The sequence below is a fragment of the Macaca fascicularis genome, chromosome 4 (assembly GCF_037993035.2).
Source record: "Macaca fascicularis isolate 582-1 chromosome 4, T2T-MFA8v1.1".
Classification (NCBI taxonomy): Eukaryota; Metazoa; Chordata; class Mammalia; order Primates; family Cercopithecidae; genus Macaca; species Macaca fascicularis.
In genome coordinates this window covers 144445192-144463402 of record NC_088378.1, presented here as the reverse complement: position 1 = coordinate 144463402, position 18211 = coordinate 144445192, and the positions used below count along the sequence as shown (strand labels likewise).

General features: G+C 41.0%; 3 non-coding genes across 3 annotated transcripts; all 3 read left to right on the top strand.

The window, feature by feature from the left end:
* The first annotated feature begins 334 nt into the window (after positions 1–334).
* On the top strand, positions 335–406 carry TRNAA-AGC (transfer RNA alanine (anticodon AGC)). Its single transcript has one exon. It is a non-coding gene; the product is annotated as a tRNA-Ala (tRNA).
* A 6723-nt stretch (positions 407–7129) lies between these two features.
* TRNAT-AGU (transfer RNA threonine (anticodon AGU)) lies at positions 7130–7203 on the top strand. The gene has a single exon. It is a non-coding gene; the product is annotated as a tRNA-Thr (tRNA).
* Positions 7204–12377: 5174 nt separating this feature from the next.
* TRNAA-CGC (transfer RNA alanine (anticodon CGC)) lies at positions 12378–12449 on the top strand. Its single transcript has one exon. It is a non-coding gene; the product is annotated as a tRNA-Ala (tRNA).
* Positions 12450–18211: the final 5762 nt, after the last annotated feature.

Here is an 18211-nt window from a genome sequence, read left to right as displayed (position 1 = left end):
AACTATACAGAGAAATATCACTCAAGAGAAATTTTCAAGCTGCCAGAGATTGTTACATCTTGGGACCCTCTCAGGTGGAGGAATGGAAGAGCCCTTCAAGCCTCTTCTTGGGAGCCAAATTTGGGATGGGCTGATAAGACTGGAATGGTAATATTTTTGTGTAGCATCAAATTACTCTTCTGTTGATGTACCTGTAAGATAGAATGAAAAACCTAAAGGTTTCAGAAATAGAGTCACATATAAGGGATCTTTGTACTAAATTTCAAATTCTCGAAACGCACAGAGAAAGATGAAATTATAATGTTTAGGACATAAAAAGGACCGGTCCCGGAGAGGGGGTGTAGCTCAGTGGTAGAGCGCGTGCTTAGCATGCACGAGGCCCCGGGTTCAATCCCCGGCACCTCCACTTGGTGGTAAATGAGGACGTGTGGGTTTCCTGACCGTCAGTTTTAATTTCCTGTGGTGTTTAAAACCCGTGTTGATGTTCAAGAGGATATTCTAGAAAAATAACATTTTTCATTTGTATTTTAAATTTTAAATTGACAAGTGAAATTATGATTTTATAATTATAACACACACATGCATTGTGGAGTGGCTAAATCGAGCTGATTACCATATGCATTACTTCACAGTTATTTTTGTAGTGACAACACTTTAAAATCTCATCACGTTTCAATACATTGTATTGTTTTTACCTATAGTCATCATGTTGTACAATAGATTTCTTGAACTTCTTCTAATTGTAATTTTGTATTCTTTTACCAACATCTTCCCAATGCTTCCCCTACCCTACCAAAGTTACTTGTTGACATTTTTGTTATTCACTTTCTCTGTAGCCATTCTGAGCAATCACTGCTGTGTGGGCTACAGTCTTGTACTTCACAAAAATTTAGTGGGAAAAATTAAAGTTCTGAGAGCAGGAAAATCACCTTAACTTGAAAATCATCTCCTTAGACACTTAACCACACTTCCACCTCATCTTTCATGCACCTGAGACTAGCATCAGGAATTAGTTCAAGAGGGTTTATTCTTGGATTTGGGGGAAAGTTTAATATTAATATTAGAAGGCTGGAGCTTTTTATTTATTTATTTGACGGAGTTTCGCTCTTGTTACCCAGGCGGGAGTGCAATGGCGCGATCTCAGCTCACTGAAACCTCAGCCTCCCGGATTCAAGCGATTCTCCTGCCTCAGGCTCCCGAGTACCTGGGACCACAGGAGCGTGCCACCACGCTCTGCTAAATTTTTGTATTTTTAGTAGAGTCGGGTTTCACTGTGTTAGCCGGGATGGTCTCTATCTCCTGACCTCGTGGTCCGCCCGCCTGGCCTGCCAAAGTGCTGGGATTACTGGCGCGAGCCGCCCGGCCCGACAAGGTTGAAGTATTTTTTAGAAGTCAGCCTGATCGAGTACTTTGGAAAAAGCAGCAGCCTGTGGGATGAAGAACCCAGCAATGAAAAGCAAGACTTTTGTTACACAATGTGTGGAGCCCAAAGTCTATGAACAGCACTGGTCACAGACCCATGAGGCTGGCCCTGACGACAAGTATAGAAGAGATCATCCCCAACAAGAAGCCATTTTCTTGTTTCTTTACCTTCTCCTAAAAGAGAAAAGTAGATGTTCAACAATGCCAGTTGTGAACTGAGGAGGCAGGAGATGCTTATTCACCACAAAGACTTGCTACCTAGTCCTCCCCGTATTGAATCGTGAAGTGAAAGAAGCGCGAGTGCAGAAAAAATCCTTTGTCTTCTACCTATGCTGAGCTGAGACTCTGGGTATTGTTGAGAGAGTATCACCTTTTGAAAAGGCTGCAGGCCGGGAGCGGTGGGTCACGCCTGTAATCCCAGCACTTTGGGAGGCCGAGGTGGGCGGATCACGAGGTCAGGAGATCGAGACCATCCTGGCTAACACGGTGAAACCCGTCTCTACTAAAAAAAAAAATACAAAAAATTAGCCAGGCGCAGTGGTGGGCACCTGTAGTCCCAGCTACTCGGGAGGCTGAGGCGGGAGAATGGCGTGAACCTGGGAGGCGGAGCTTGCAGTGAGCCAAGATTGCACCACTGCACTCCAGCCCGGGCGACAGAGCAAGACTCCGTCGAGAGAAAGAGAGAGAGAAAGAGACAAAGAAGAGAAGACCTGCAAGAAGAAGAAGGAGAAGGAGGAGGAGAAGGAGGAGAAGGAGGAGGAGGAGAAGGAGGAGAAGGAGGAGAAGGAGGAGAAGGAGGAGGAGAAGGAGGAGAAGGAGAAGAAGGAGGAGGAGAAGGAGGAGAAGAAGGAGAAGGAGAAGAAGAAGGAGAAGGAGGAGAAGAAGAAGAAGAAGAAGAAGAAGAAGAAGAAGAAGAAGAAGAAGAAGAAGAAGAAGAAGAAGAAGAAGAGGAGGAGGAGGAGGAGGAGAAGGAGGAGAAGAAGGAGAAGGAGAAGGAGAAGGAGAAGGAGAAGAAGAAGAAGAAGAGGAGGAGGAGGAGGAGGAGGAGGAGGAAATAATGTAGTGGAAGTCCTAAGCATTTATGGAGACATCAGAGAAGGGCACAGACACACCATCACATGAACAGGGGGCACAGACACATCCTCTGCACTGAGTTACGACAATCCCCTTATGTTTGTGGGATATTTCTACATTTTCCCTCCCAGTAGTCTAAATTTATAGTCCTAATAATAACTGATGAATCAACATAAATTGGATTACACAATCCAGTTTATGACAGAAAATAGTTTTTGTGTTTCACTTAAACTAGGAGAAAATATTTTAGAGGGAGACCTGAGTGCATAAGGCAAGAGGTTTGAAGGAAAAATAAAGACTGTTGTATCTGTTGAATAAAATGTCTAGGAGGCCATTGATTTGGACTAGGCTCCTCCACTAAGCCTAACAGACCAAACTAATATGGAGTTGAAATACAGTAGCTGAGCTTTAATTACTTGCTGGAGGCTCTGTAACCAATTAATAAATTGAGCTGTAACCAATGAGGTTGTCTCCACTGTACTTCTGTTTCCCATAAATGTTGTTAGGCCATGTTATTGGTTGGCATTCTCTGAACCTGCTCTGGTTTGCAGGTTGCCTGATTCTTCAGTCTTTTTGTTTTGTTTTGCCACATTTCATTTTGTTGTTCTTTGCTCAAATAAGCCCAGTTAAAATTTAAACTTGTCTAAGGATATTTCCACGAAACATAAGAAAAGGACATTGGTCACAGAAAAGATGATTGGTCTGGTGTGTGTTAATTTAGTGCTTGCTCAAATAATTTGCCACTTTTTAAAAGAAACCAAGTGGTCACTAAAGTCAGAGGCCACTGTAAATGTTTCAATAAAGGAGTTTAGGAAACCTGCATGTCAGGCCAGGAGCTGTGGCTCACGCCTGTAATCCCAGCACTTTGGGAGGCTGAAACAGGCATGTGACCTGAGGTCTGGAGTTCAAGACCAGCCTGACCAACATGGAGAAACCCCATCTCCACTAAAAATACAAAACTAGCTGGGTGTGGGCTGGGTGTGGTGGTACACGCCTGTAATCCTAGCTACTCAGGAGGTTGAGGCAGAAGAATTGCTTGAACCCAGGAGGCGGAGGTTGCGGTGAGCTGAGATCACACCATTGCACTCCAGTCTGGGCAACAAGAGCAAAACTCCGTCTAAAAAAACAAAGAAAAGAAACCTGTGTCTCTCCTACCCCACAAATTTGGACAACTTTGAGTCACAAAAAAATCACCAGTTGTTTTGTGAACTAAATTACATGAGCTCTAGAACACATGCTCCATCCAAAGTAAACGGAAATTGTCTTTTCCATGCAAAAAGTGCCACACCAAGCCATTCCGTGCCACCAGCTTTATGTAGCATCAAAGTTACATTTTCCACAGAAAACACTCCCTCCACTTTCCCAGAAAGACCATCCACCCGTAATGTCTGGTGATTCAGCCAAGCACATATTATAGGAGCATGTTCCTGGAATCTACAGCATAAATGAATTGTATTAAAGACTTCTCCCCTCTCTAGTAGAGACGTCAGTTGCTGCTTACAGGTCCTTTTGGAGTGAGTGCTGTTGTCATTCCCCTGAGACTCAAGCCTGTCAAATATACCAGACTCTGGCTCTCTCTCTTCTGTTTCTATCAACTCCCATTGTCATTTCCTTCTTCACTGCAGATTCGATCACTGGATCTACTCCACCCCAAATGCTGTCATTATCGTCAATGACCTAGGCAGGGTTTTTGTGCTCTATTTTGAATATATATTTGTGTGTGTACACATATTTAAAATTGCTCATATATCTATATATAAAATGGCTTATATATACCTATTATTATAGATTATAATAATGTATGTGTATAAATAATATAAACTATACATTGTATGTTTTATATACATATTTACATAATTATGGGAGTGGCATCCCTTTCCCTTGCTATGTTCTATTGGTTAGAAGTCACAAGTCCCAACCACTCTCAAGGGGAGAGTATTACACAAATACTTGAACACTAGGAGATAGAAATTATTGGAGATCAACCTAGGGACTCTTTGTCAAAGTAAGCTTGTGCAAAATTAATTGTGTTTTCCAGGCTTTTAAATATACTCCTACTGTAATCTGAATGTTTGTGACTGTCCCCATCAACGAAAATTCGTATGTTGAAACCTAATCACCAATGTCATTAGATTAGGATGTAGGGCCTTTGGAAGGTGATTAGGTGATAAAGGTGGAATCTTCATGAATGGGATTAGTGCTCTTATAAAATTAGCCTGAGAGAGACTTTTTTCTGTAAATGGCCAAGTAGTAAATATTTTAGGATTTGCAAGTCAAATGGCCAAATCAAGGATATTATGTAGGTACTTATATAACAAGGGAGAAAAAAGTCCACTCATATTTATTGATGAAATTCAAAATACAATACTAATTGAGTGTAATTATTGATAATGAGAAGAATTAAATCATCATTATAATAATAATTATTATTACAGATGGGGGCTCAAAGTTAGTGTTTCTATCATCAAAGTCATTTGCTAATGCTCATCTGTTAATGACCTGTAGTGTAATTTTATTTATTTCATTTTGAAAATATCTTTTCATAAAGATAGGAGATGTCAAATGGCTAATATCAATCTGTGAGTATATGATTTGGGGCATATTCATTGCATGGAAGACATTTATGGATTCTAGTAGGTTCATCTCTTTATGTTTGCTTTTAGCATGTCATTACATTGCAAATTAGTCACTTCAAAGTGAGGCTTAGCTTGAAACTCCTCAATTGCATAGTTAAGTAGATTTTGAAATATGGAAATTGCTTTTGCACTTGCATTAAGTTTTTAACACACTGTTGGTACTTTAGCTCGAGTTCAGAGAATATATCTGCTGAAAATTTCTGTGGGATTGGAGAATTGCCTCTTTTAACTTTTGACACCACAGGCAGTGCACAGGGCAGCTTGATATTACTATGATTCTAGCAGTGTTAGCTGTCATCAAAATGACTTTACTGCGGTACAAGTTTTGTATATGAACATTGTTTTGCCTTGTAATTTGGGGCTGAATTTATTAAAAAGCATTATCCAATCTGAAACAAAAGCTAACTTCCAAAGCCATTCAGGGTCTGATCATAGTAATTGAGGGCAGTTCTTCCCCTTCAAAAAAAAATTTCCATCTCAGCCCTGAGTTAAAAACAAAAACAAACAAACAAACAAAAAAAAACACACACACAACTTTGCAGCGTTAAGTCATTAAACTGCTGTGTGATCCCTTTTGTCAGGACCTTCAGTTTCTAATTTCTGATGGCTGGTCTACCAGAGCAAATTAAGTCCACTGTTGACATTACTATTCAATAACACCTGATACCATCAAATATTTTCCACAAATTATCTGTTGATGAATAATACAATAAATAACAATAGCCTTACATTTATCACAAGTTTTTTAAACTTGTTCAAACAAACCTCTTTCTGTCCTTCTCATAATTTTACCATCACTAGCTATAACATATCTTAGCAGATTTAGCTTCAGGTTGCAATGAATTATTGTTTTTTCAACCTCTTAGAAAATACAGTACTTCTAGGCCGTGCATGGTGGCTCGGGCCTGTAACCCCACTACTTTGGGAGGCCGAGGCGGGTGGATCACCTGAGGTCAGGAGTTCGAGACCAGCCTGGCCAACATAGTGAAACTCCTGTCTCTACTAAATACACAAAAATTAGCTGGGTGTGGTGGTGCATGCCTGTAATCCCAGCTACCCGGGAGGCTGAGGCAGGAGAATTGCTTGAACCCGGGAGACGGAGGTTGCAGGGAGCCGGAATTGTGCCACTGTTCTCCAGCCTGGGCGACAGAGTGAGACTCCGTCTCAAAAAAACAAAAAACAACAACAAAAAGACTGGTGACAGAGATTCGAATCTTCATTCCTTACACTAATAGTTTGAATGCTTATCATCTGAGCTACATGAATCTATCGATCTACCTGGGACACACATATATATTCTACTAACTCATTTGGTAGCTGTAGTCCTGATCTGTGAATCTCCTTTGAATTCTCCTTTTTGCAGAAAAAGTTCCATTTTAAAGGGACAATATAATCGCTAAAGCTCCAGAACGTTCTGTTTTCCTGCCTCCTGTCTTCCTTGTCTCCCATCTCTTTATGATTCTATGTCAAGAGCTGTAATGTTCCCTAGAAAAAGTCGCTGAGGTTATTAGCTCCTTCACTCATTTTCCTTCCTTTTCAAACTTGTGTAAATCATAGGAACTGCTTGAGCTCATTTCCAGGCGTTGACTTTTAAAGTGAAAGAACTTGTGGCACTTCCCTTCTTTCACAGATGCACAATCTAAACATTAAGTCAAATGCCTTAGGAAGCCTAAAATGAGCCTGAAATAAAAATATTTCTCATAGTCCCTTCTCTTTTGATGTTGCTTCAATTTATCCCTCGGCTTGAGTTCCCATAAGGCAATGAGGTTCCAAGCCAAATACAGTAAGGTTATAAAGAGCAAGAGAAAAAGACTGGCAAATCAGTGCTTCCATCAAAGCTGTTATTCACTGTCTTGAGCGTCTGTGGGTGGGATCAAAGGCCAAATAAAAATCCAATAAATGAATAATTTTTTGTTTTTAATTAAAAGGAAAATCTAAATTCTACCACAAATACCAAGGTATACTCTGATAGAAGGAAACCAAAGACAGTTTCCGTGGGCTCCGTGGCTTAGTTGGTTAAAGCGCCTGTCTAGTAAACAGGAGATCCTGGGTTCGAATCCCAGTGGGGCCTCGGTTGGTCAAGGTGAGAGTGTCTTCATGCCAACTGTCTTTAAACTTGAGGTTTTTCTGTCGTTCCTGTCTACCATCGGGGATCCTCCACCCCTGATCTTGGACATAACAGGTGGCGTCCAAAGGCTTTGGAAACAAACTGAAACTGTGCATCTTCCCAACATAAGACTACATAAAAATAGCACAGAGCAGTACAGTGATTATAGTATGCTGCCCATTTTTTTGTTTGCTTTTTTTTTTCTTTTTTTAAATACAAGCCATATCTTCCATTGGGATTTTCTGTGCAATGTCATTTCAAGTATTCCAATTTTATATAAAGAGTTAAGAACAACGAATTGAAGTTTAGAGAGGGAATGTATACTGTAGGTGTGGATTTTAATACAGTACTGGCCATGCTCTTGGGATTATAATTCAGCTATAGGCGTGTGAAGAGTTAGAATGTCTTCAATTCTCCAAATTTGTAAAATGTCAACTATGAATTAATAATCTGTAATTATGAATGTCAATTATAGATACTACAATTATATGTACTATGAATGTCGATTTACAGGTCCAGTGTAAAATGAAAATACAGGATCCCTTATTCAAAGCGGGGGCAACTGCCATAAAAAGTGCTAAAATACAAAGCTTTTCCCTTTCAGTCACTCTTTTTTCAGCCTGTCATGGTATTTTTCATTTTCTGTCTAATATCACTCTAATTAAGAAAAAATGAAATAAAATTGTAAGTATCAAAATGAATTTTACAGTTCATCTTTATTTCACACATCAAAATTCGTGGGGCATCGCGATTGCTTTATTACATATGGAGAAGCAAAAGAAGGTAGACACGTAATTCCTTTGCTTATGTGCCATGTTCTTTTGCTCCCCTGAATATCAATTACTAAACATAAATTAAGAGATGCAGTTCATACGAAATTTTAAGACTGCAAAGGTAGATCGCTGGTAGAGTATCTGAAAAGGCAAAGTTGCCAAAACCCTGAATTGAACCAGTCTCCTTTAGATCTTCAGTCTAATGCCCTCCCAATCAAGCTATCTCAGCTTACTGCAGACAGAAAACTTCATTCAATTTCTCTTTCAATACTTCGATTGTTTCCAACTTTTTAGCTTTCAGGTTTCTTAAGTGCTTTTATTATACAATGTATTTACCCACTAAGAAAGACTTGGAACTTATTGATTCCTACATATGATGGCTGAACCCAATTCCCTGGCAGTGTGGAATGGATAGGTGGAGGAGGGACACAGAAGATAAGTGACAGGGATTTAAAAACAAACAAACAAACAAAAAAACTTTCTGCTCTTCCACATCCTGTTGGTTGAGCCAGACACAGTGAAGAAAATTTAAAAATAAAAATAAATAAATAAATAAATAAATAAAATGTGATGGTGATCTTTTTCTTTTCTTTTTGTCTTTGATAATCTTTACAGATGCAGAGAATCGGAACCCAAGGTTAATTTCTGTTAATGTGGGGTCAGGTTTCTGTCTCCTAGTGATGATTTCGAATGAGCTATTAATCCTTTGTTTTATCCTCTTCCATCTAGTCTTTGCCATAGTCATTTGCCCTGGGCAGTGCAGAAGTTTATGGCATACAAATGGAGTAGCACTAAAGGGAGTCCTTTGGATCATGTACGCGAGTAAAGTGTATGAGAAAAGAAGGGATGGTTGTTGGTGAGTAGCTAAAGAACAGCGACATTTTCAGGAAATGAAACCAAGATAGCACACAAGTTAAGTATGCATTCTACCACCGAGCAACATTCTCGTGATAGCCAAGCTCTCTTGCACATACATCTCGATATATCAGTGTCAGTATTTCTAATTTTCAAAACATAATGGTTGACGGGAGAAAATCCACGAAGATAAATCACACTATTTCTGAAATCACTAAACTGGATCTCCTTTCATCGCTATACCACGAGAAAGGTTACTGAACTGCAGACTAAATGACAATGCATCTGCTTCTAGGACATTCCCAATCCAATCTGAAAAGGGTAGACAATTGCTGAAACATGTTTGTATGAATATTGTTTTACTTGTATATAATTAACCTAGGGTGAATAAGTTTCTTTCTTTTGAACTGATAGAACTTTGTTTTCTTTTGTTTTTCACATTGTGGAATTTGTCACAGAACATTGTCACAATTGTTTTGACCTAATTAAAGTGTGGAGCATATTACTGCTAATTATTTTCAGTATTCCTCTTTTTATTAAGAGCTAGAACAAGTCTTTATTGTGGATCAGAGGCTGACTGGGAAACTCGGAGCTAGTTTTAATGTAAGAAACATCATAAAATTTTTATTATTCAAAATTTAGGACTTAAATTTAGGAAAGACAATATCAAATAGAACTGCCAAAATACAACTGTATTACATCAGGATACTAGATGTGTAACATAAAAAAATTTTTTTTTGCTGGAAAAATTATTAGTTGAATAGGAATGGTGAGAAGCGAAAAATTTATTAGGATTATAATAATAGTACACTAACTAAAGTCTTAGAAGTTTAGTTCCCTTTTGTCTTCAGAAAATTCTTTTCTTATTTTTATGTAAAATTTTAATAGTCCCTAGAGCCACATTAGTAAAGGAATTCCATTGAATATAAAAGTCTATATAGCCTAATGTATTAAGTTTTTTTCTGGAGATAGAAAAAGTTCAGGGAATATGCCTCCTTGAAAAATATTTCACATTTGTACAACTGAAGACTTTCAAAAAATTTTCTGGTGTAAATTAGAAAACTCAGGAGTTCTTCTAGATTCACCTTTCTCTACTGCACACCCATATTACATTCGTCTACATGAGACTGATATCTGTACCATGTGTCTCAATGACAGCCCCAACATAAAAAATGAATCTACACAAAGAAATGTGCATCTACACAAATAAATGAAGAGCACTGGGAATTATAAGGATGTAGTAAATATAAGAATTTTTTTGCTATTAGTTAAATCTGTTTAAAAATAATTGTTTAGAATACAAATAATAACAATATGTTGTGGAGTTATAACATATGGAGAGGTTATGTTGTTAATATTAGCACAAACTCTGGTAGAGAAGAAATGAACATATAGTGGTGTAAAGTCCTTATCTACCTTATCTATACATGAAGTAATATAATACCACTTGAAGTTACAGTGTGATTTTTAAAATGCATACTATAAAGCCTAAAGCATCTACTAAAATTGAATCATAGGCCTAAGTGTAAAACATAAAACTATACAGCTTCTAGAAGAAAACATCTTTGTGACCCTAGGTTAGGCAAAGATTTTGTAGATATGACAACAAAAGCATAAAATGCAATAATTTGAACTCATCAAAAATTTAAAAGGTCTTCTTTGCCTTTCAGGCATATAGCTAAGTGGTAGAGTACGTGCTTTGCGTGTATGAGGTCCAGGGTTCAATGCCCTGCACTTCCATGGTTTTGTTTATTCGATTTCCCCAAGTACTTTTATACCACACATACCTTCAGTAACGTAATGCGGAAGCCTCTCTCCTACTCTATGCCTTCAGTTCCCTTTTTTTTTCCACCGGCTCACACAGAAATTAAGCATGATTTCTGTGATAGCAGAAAGAAGAAACAAAAGGAAAAAAAAATGCCTATTCAACATCACGAATGCAATAGCACTAACCAGCTTTTCACCTATTCTTTCTTTCTACAATGTTACTTAGGAGAACGAAGAGAAACCAAGAAGAAGAAAAAAAAGAAAGTCATGGGAAAAAAATTTTTTTTTTCCATAATAGCTAATCCTGAAGACACTAGCAGTGGAAATTATTTGAGTGTTATCCTAAAGACACCAGCAGTGGGGAAAATTAGGATGGTTTTCCAGCCATCCCAGGAAAAACACTTCGGATAACAAATCGAATGCCTAGGACACAGACTATTTATAAAACTTTATCACATAGCTGGAATAGAGCACATGAATTTGAATAAGGGCTCTTGTATCTCGTGAAGGAGCTTGAAAAAAGAAACAAAAGTAAGGAAAGTCCCACCATCAACGTGCTTTAATTTTGAAGACAAAATCATGTTCATTCACTGTGATGGAGAACATTTGACTTTCAGATAAATTCAAGTGATGGAGAGGACTTTTTCCCTGTCCTCCTTCTTCCTTCTGTGCGGTCTTCCAATCCAGAGCTTCTGCATCCACTAACAGGTGTCCCAGGTCCCTAGAACTGTGCCTGTCTGTGATACACACCACTATTTTTTTTTTTCCCGGACTCGTTATGGAAGTGATAAAAGCATCCCAGGGACAGAACAGCTATTAACTATGCTCTTCCCCTGCCGGCCAATCCAATTCTATTAGCTCTGTGCTATCCAGGACTGCCTTGCATTTTTTCATTCATTGATGGCACTCTGAACATTCCCAGGACTCTCCGGCTTTATTCTTTCAAACATCTGTATGCATAGCAGACTTTCCTGTTGTGATAGCTTTGCTCAGTCGCCCATCCTTGCTTCGCTGTTCTGCTTTTGCTGTTGCCCTGTTTATTCCTCTAGTCTGGAAAATCGTCAATTGATTAAAGTTAATCAAATTTTGCAGGTTTAAAAAAAAAATCCTTTGTGAACATAGTTCTTAAGGGAGGATTAGAGATGGAGGTGTGGAACCAAAATTGAGGACAATCTCAGAGCTCATGATGCATTAACGAGGATTGAGAGTCAACTGGAAAATGGATGTTGTCACAGCTTCCAACAAATACAGTGTGAATTCAACTCTCCGAAGGCTGCCTCTGGACAGAGCAGCACTTCCTTTGAGTCAATATTGCGGGAGAAAGTAGAAATGTGGCAAACACAGCTCAGTTGGAAGAGCTCTGGATTAAAGGTCTAGACTAAAATCAGGGATCCTTCTCTATGACTGAACAGTCCTCAATGTTGGAAGTCTGTGCTTTTTGCTGGTGGAAGAAAGTAGCTTTCATGCAGTTTGCTTGTGAATGGAGCTTGGAGCAGGCTAACAGGAATGGGAAAGTCCAAGGATAAGAAACTGTGTCATTTGGACTATAATCTTAGTGTCTTAGTATACTGTTATAAATGTATTAGGATACTGTTAGCTGCCAAACAGTATCCAGTTTAGTGATTTCACGAAAGTGGTGGAATTTAATCCGGCGATCCTTCTCCAACCAACAGAAAATGAAACCAACAAACTGAAAACAAAATGATATTTTATACATAAGCCAACATAACTATTTCGCGGGCAGGGGGTGTAGCTCAGTGGTAGAGCGCGTGCTTCGCATGTACGAGGCCCCGGGTTCGACCCCCGGCTCCTCCAGCTGCATATTTTCTTCATTCTCCTTTCTCATTCTTTGTACGCGTTCGTCGCGCTTCCTCTACTTCTATAAAAAGGAGAGTGTCAAGTATGTTGCTTTTAATACTATGCTGTTTATTCGGACAGTCATCTGTGGCTTTTTATAAAACTTAGCGTGAGAAGAATATATTGCTAATGTGGGTGAAACAAGCAGACGTTGAAACGGGGCACAAATTACTCCACAAGGAGTTCTTGTGGGTCATGGTATTATCATTTCTGACTATATGTAGATATCGACTTGTAGCCCAGCATAAAAAAAAAAAATCATAAACAGATAAATTTTCCATCAGGTCTCCTTGGCAGGAAGCATGAACCCTGCAGTCACACTACGGACCCATGCATTAGGCGGTATCGCTGAAGAGCGAGACTGAAAAAGAAAGTAAACAAGAAAAAATTTTGTGAAATAAGAAAAAAATCAGAGAAAATTTTCCTTGCATCTCTGTTTTATGAGCGTTAGATCGTCCAAGGCTGAGGAGCAGAAAATCTTCCCACTGGTTGCCTTATGCGTCTCTCCTCGGGGCTCCTCCAACAGCCGCCTCTGCCGCTGAAAATTGAATTGTGAGCAACAGAGGAGCTGGGCATTCAGTCCTAAGTTTTTCGGAGTGAGTGAGTAGGTAAAGGTTGTCCAAGTGTAAGGTGGCACTCAGCGCTTTGCCTCGCGAACACTTAAAACATAATTTGGATGACTGAAGACAGCCAGCTCTCGTTCGCTGGAACAGCTTACAGCCTGCAGCAAGCGATCTACCAAAAGGTTTTAAAGGTTAGGTCTTGGCTGTGTGCGGTGGCTCACGCCTGTAATCCCAGCACTTTGGGAGGCCTAGGTGGGTGGATCACCTCAGGTCAGGAGTTCGAGACCAGCCTGGCCAACATGGTGTAAACCTCTTCTCTACTAAAAATTTAAAAATTAGCCGGGCGTGGTGGCCGGCTCCTGTAATCCCAGCTACTGGGGAGGGTGAAGCAGAAGAAACGCTTGAACCCGGGAGGCGGAGGTTGCGGTGAGCCGAGATCGCGCCCCTCCAGCCTGGGAAACAGAGAGACTCCATCTCAAAAAGAAAGAAAAAAAGGTTAGGTCTTGGGTTTTGGCAGCAGTTATTTTTATTGCATATTAAATCGACTTTCACAGGAAATGTACACAAAATATGTAATAGAAAACACCAAATAACTATGTAATAGAAGACACCAAATAATCCCCCCTCCCCCATTCCCCAAACCAAAACATCTAGCTCAAGTAAAAATCTCAGAAGCATTGCCAAATAGCGTATTTAAATCATTTGCTTTCTACATTTCCTAGATGAACTTCAGGGTTTTTTGTTCTTGAGTCTTTAAATGAATTAATAATACTTCACATATCACTGCACCAAAGGCTCCAAAGACAGGTGTGGCCAAAGGGGTGTGGATGAGGAATAGGTCTAGATAAAGTTGCCTGAATTTCTAGAAAGAAACACTTGTTAGGCCGGGCGCGGTGGCTCACGCCTGTAATCCCAGCACTTTGGGAGGCCGAGGCGGGCGGATCACAAGGTAAGGAGATCGAGACCACGGTGAAACCCCGTCTCTACTAAAAATACAAAAAATTAGCCGGGCGCGGTTGTGGGCGCCTGTAGTCCCAGCTACTCGGAAGGCTGAGGCAGGAGAATGGCGTGAACCCGGAAGGCGGAGCTTGCAGTGAGCCGAGATCGCGCCACTGCACTCCAGCCTGGGCGACAGAGCGAGACTCCGTCTCAAAAAAAAAAAAAAAAAAAAAAAAAAAAAAAAGAAAGAAACACTTGTTAAAGAGTCAGTAAAAATTATGGTATATCATTGTTCTGCACTTTCTTTTCCGTACAAGTCGTGTGTTGGTGAATGTATCAAAATCGATATCAGTTTTCTTTGTCAAAGCCTTTGCATGCTACCTTTTGTATTAGAAAAGGAAGTTTTAAATGCGAAGTTGAAATTCCAAATATAGCATCAAATTTCCTTTGTTTAAAAAAAACCAAGAGCGTGCTCCTCCCAGTTCCTTAAGGAGCAGGAGAGGGAGCAAGGATGAATCACAAGCTCAGTTTTCTCTGACACCCAAACCCAGTTCAGAGGTTTTAACCAGCTAAGTCACAGAGTCCCCTGGCAGGGCTATCCCCACCAGGTATGTTACGGTCATGCTGCTGTCTGAATTATTTCTGGGCAAAGACAAAATGATAGACCTTCTTTCTCTTGACTCCCAATCCTTGCCTCCTGATTGGCCCACAGGGTCACCAAATTAGTGAAAAACAGCTTGGACCACCTTCCATTTGCCAAGCATGGATTCTCAGGGCCTCTTTTACCTCTTGCTGTTTGTAACCCTACAGTATTTAGTGTGGAGCCCTCAACACACCTCTCAGGCAGCTATCAAAAGCCATGAAAGACAAAACATCCCCATGAAGCAGTAGAACTCTGGCCATTGTAATCCATGAGGGAATCCATATTTTGGACAACCCTTTCCAGCAAAAGGGAATAGCTAAGCCCTAGGACCTCAAAGCTTCACACACAAACAAGCCTGGCCAAAGTTAACTCACCTGGCTTCAGGTTGGAGCTCCAGTGTGTTTCTCTTTCTCCAGGTAGTCTCCACCCTATCACAGATTTCCCACACCATTGCACCAGGGCCCCTGAATTTTCACTACTTCTGACTTTCCGCCCAATTAGAAATGCTAGGAGGAGGTACAAAAAAGCGGAACTCAGAAAGTTGTCTGGGTAAATCTACATCCAGATGGAAGAAGAAAACAAGTCCCAAATGAAAACCTATGTGTGCTTTTCTGCGTTACCCACAGAAGGGTCTGTACAGCGTTGTTCTGGATTCCCGCTGTAACTTAAAGGGAAACTTTCACAATGTCCGGAGCGGTTGATGTCCTGCAAATGGAGGAGGAAGATGTCCTTAAGTTCCTTGCAGCAAGAACCCACTTTGGTGGCACCAATCTTTACTTCCAAATGGAACAGTACATCTGTAAAAGGAAAAGTGATGGCATTGCCCTTGCCATTGCTGCCATTGAAAACCCTGCTGTTGTCAGTGTTACATCCTCCAGGAATACTGGCCAGAGGGCCGTGCTGAAGTTTGCTGCTGCCACTGGAGCCACTCCAGTTGCTGGCTGCTTCACTCCTGGAACCTTCATTAACCGGATCCAGGCAACCTTCCGGGAGCCACGGCTTCCTGCGGTTACTGACCCCAGGGTTGACCACCAGTCCTTCACGGAGGCGTCTTTTGTTAACCTACCTATGACTGCTCTGTGTAACACAGATTCTCCTCTGTGCTATGTGTACATTGCCATTCCACGCAACAACAAAGGAGCTTACTCAGTTGGTTCGATGTGGTGGATGCTGGTCTCGAAAGTTCAGCGCCTAAGTGGCAGCATTTCCCGTGAACACCCGTGGCAGGTTATGCCTGATCCCTGCTTCTACAGAGATTTTGAAGAGCTTGAAAAAGAAGATCAGGCTGCTGCTGAAAAGGCTGTGACCAAGGAGGAATTTCAGGGTGAATGGGTAGAAGCAACTACTGAATGGTCTTAAGCTATTCTTGCACAGGCTCTTAGACAACATGGAAATAAGGTTGACGGCAAATAAACGTCAGTTTCAAAGAAAGAAAGAAGGAAGGAAGGAAGGAAGGAAGGAAGGAAGGAAGAGAGGGAAAGGAAAGGAAAAGAAAAAAGAAAAGAAAGAAAAAAGAAAAACCTAAGTGTATGCTGTCACAATCACTGCTCTAGCAAACTCTTCAGTGGATCATCATGATCAGGAAACTCAGCAGCGCCTTTGTCTCAGGGAAGCTGCAGTTCCGTTCCTGAGACCTACAAAGAAACACATAGGAGGCATTTAAGTTTAAGTGACTTAAACTTCTGTTACAACCTCTTTACTCTTACCCCGTGCTCCTGGAGAGATTCTGAAACCTCAACCATCACGATGGCACAAATAATAGACACTTTCCTCTTGTTGTTAAATTTTGGAGTGTCCAAATATGCCCACATAAATTTTAGGAGGTAATCCTAAACCATTGTGCCTTCTCTTTTACTTTTAACTTTTTCTTGTTTGTGCAAAATCTGTATCTTCCTGAATACGTGAATAAATTAGGTATCAACTTCTTGGTTCCATCCCAAATTTGTCTCCTGTCCCCACCCCCGCTAGAATTAACTGAGTGAGGCTCAGTTGTGGCTGGAAAGTCACTGAGATGGGGGTTTAGAGGCAAGGCGACATTTATAACATAGTCAACCAGAAACAACCTCCAATAAAGAGTCAAAAGGTTTTAGACTGGAATGTAGTGTTTCCTGAGCCTGAGAACTGCCCTGAGAACTTCACTGGTATTCCCGTTTGTAACTTACAGCTCCGTAGTGAACCGATAATCACCGGATAGGAGGAAAGATGGGGATCTTTACAATTGAAAGGTCTCCCTCAGATGATTATCATTCAGGCTTGAGAACGCCAAACTAGAAAGTGGAGCTGCAGAAACTGTAGTGAGCTGAGCTGCTGGGGGAAATTTAGGCAGGAGGAAGCAATGGAACCGAATCAACGGGAATAGGAGAAAGTGGAGGTGAAGCTGACAAGAGGTGGTGAAGAAAACCAGTGGGGAGATAGGAGGAGGCAAGTGGTTGCAGAAGAGGAAGGGACGAAGGAGAGAGCTTGAAGCCAGATCTTTACAGAGGCCCAAGATTTGGATGGCACTGAAAGTGCCCGTATTGCCAATGTCTCCTAGGCTCCTCTATAATGTTTTGTTTTGTTTTGAGACGGAGTATCGCTCTGTCGCCCAGGCTGCAGAGCAGTGGCGCAATCTCGGCTCACTGCAACCTTCGCCTCCCGGGTTCAAGCGATTCTACTGCCTCAGCCTCCCAAGTAGCTGGGATTACAGGCGAGCGCCACCACGCCCAGCTATTTTTCCTATTTGTAGTAGAGACAGGGTTTCACCATGGTCTCGAGCTCCTGAACTCAGATAATCCGCCCACCTCGGCCTCCCAGTGTGTTGGGATTACAGGCATGAGCCACCGCGCCCGGCCCCTCGGCTCCTCTTTGGCTGTAGGAAACCAGAAGGTCTTTCCATCCTAAGGGAGGTGAACTACAAGTTTCTGTTCCACAGGAAAACATAACCCTTTACGTCCAAGACTGATACCTCTTTGAGAGCGACCTGCGGCTTTTTCCATCTCTGAAAATAATTTTCTCAACTGTGTATTTTGAAAGTCTCGGAATTTCGCCAAAAGCGTCTTTCTTTCGGACAAAATTCTAAACATTCCTTCTTTAGAGAAAGCTGGGATCACAGCGCTCCCATGACTAGTGATTGGACCCACCTTTTGCCGCCCAACCAAGATTCTGTGAGTGGTGGAAATGTAAGGGGAGTATGAGGAAAGGTGGCGGGGAGGAGAGAAATCTAATGGATGTTTTTCAAGGGCAATTTTGTTTTTCTTTTCTGTCTTCCCACCCCCGATTTCTTAATAGTATTGAGAAACGGCAGCAAAGGAGAACGAGTCTTATATGGCCCGCATGCCTGTTGCTTCACTGTCAGGGGATCTTGAATAAGCAGCTTCTCTATTTCAGTAAATGACTATAAAGCTGTGCTGAAGCAGTCAGATTGAGAGGCTGAAGGGGTGTTAGGACCCATAGTACAAATGAATGACTACCAAATGGCTTACCTTCTCTGTGAGTAGAAAAAACACAAGCTAGGGTATGCACAAAGGAAAAAGAAAAGACTGAAACGAAGTATTCAAACACTGAAACGAAATGCTCAAAGTATAAGAAAACGCTCG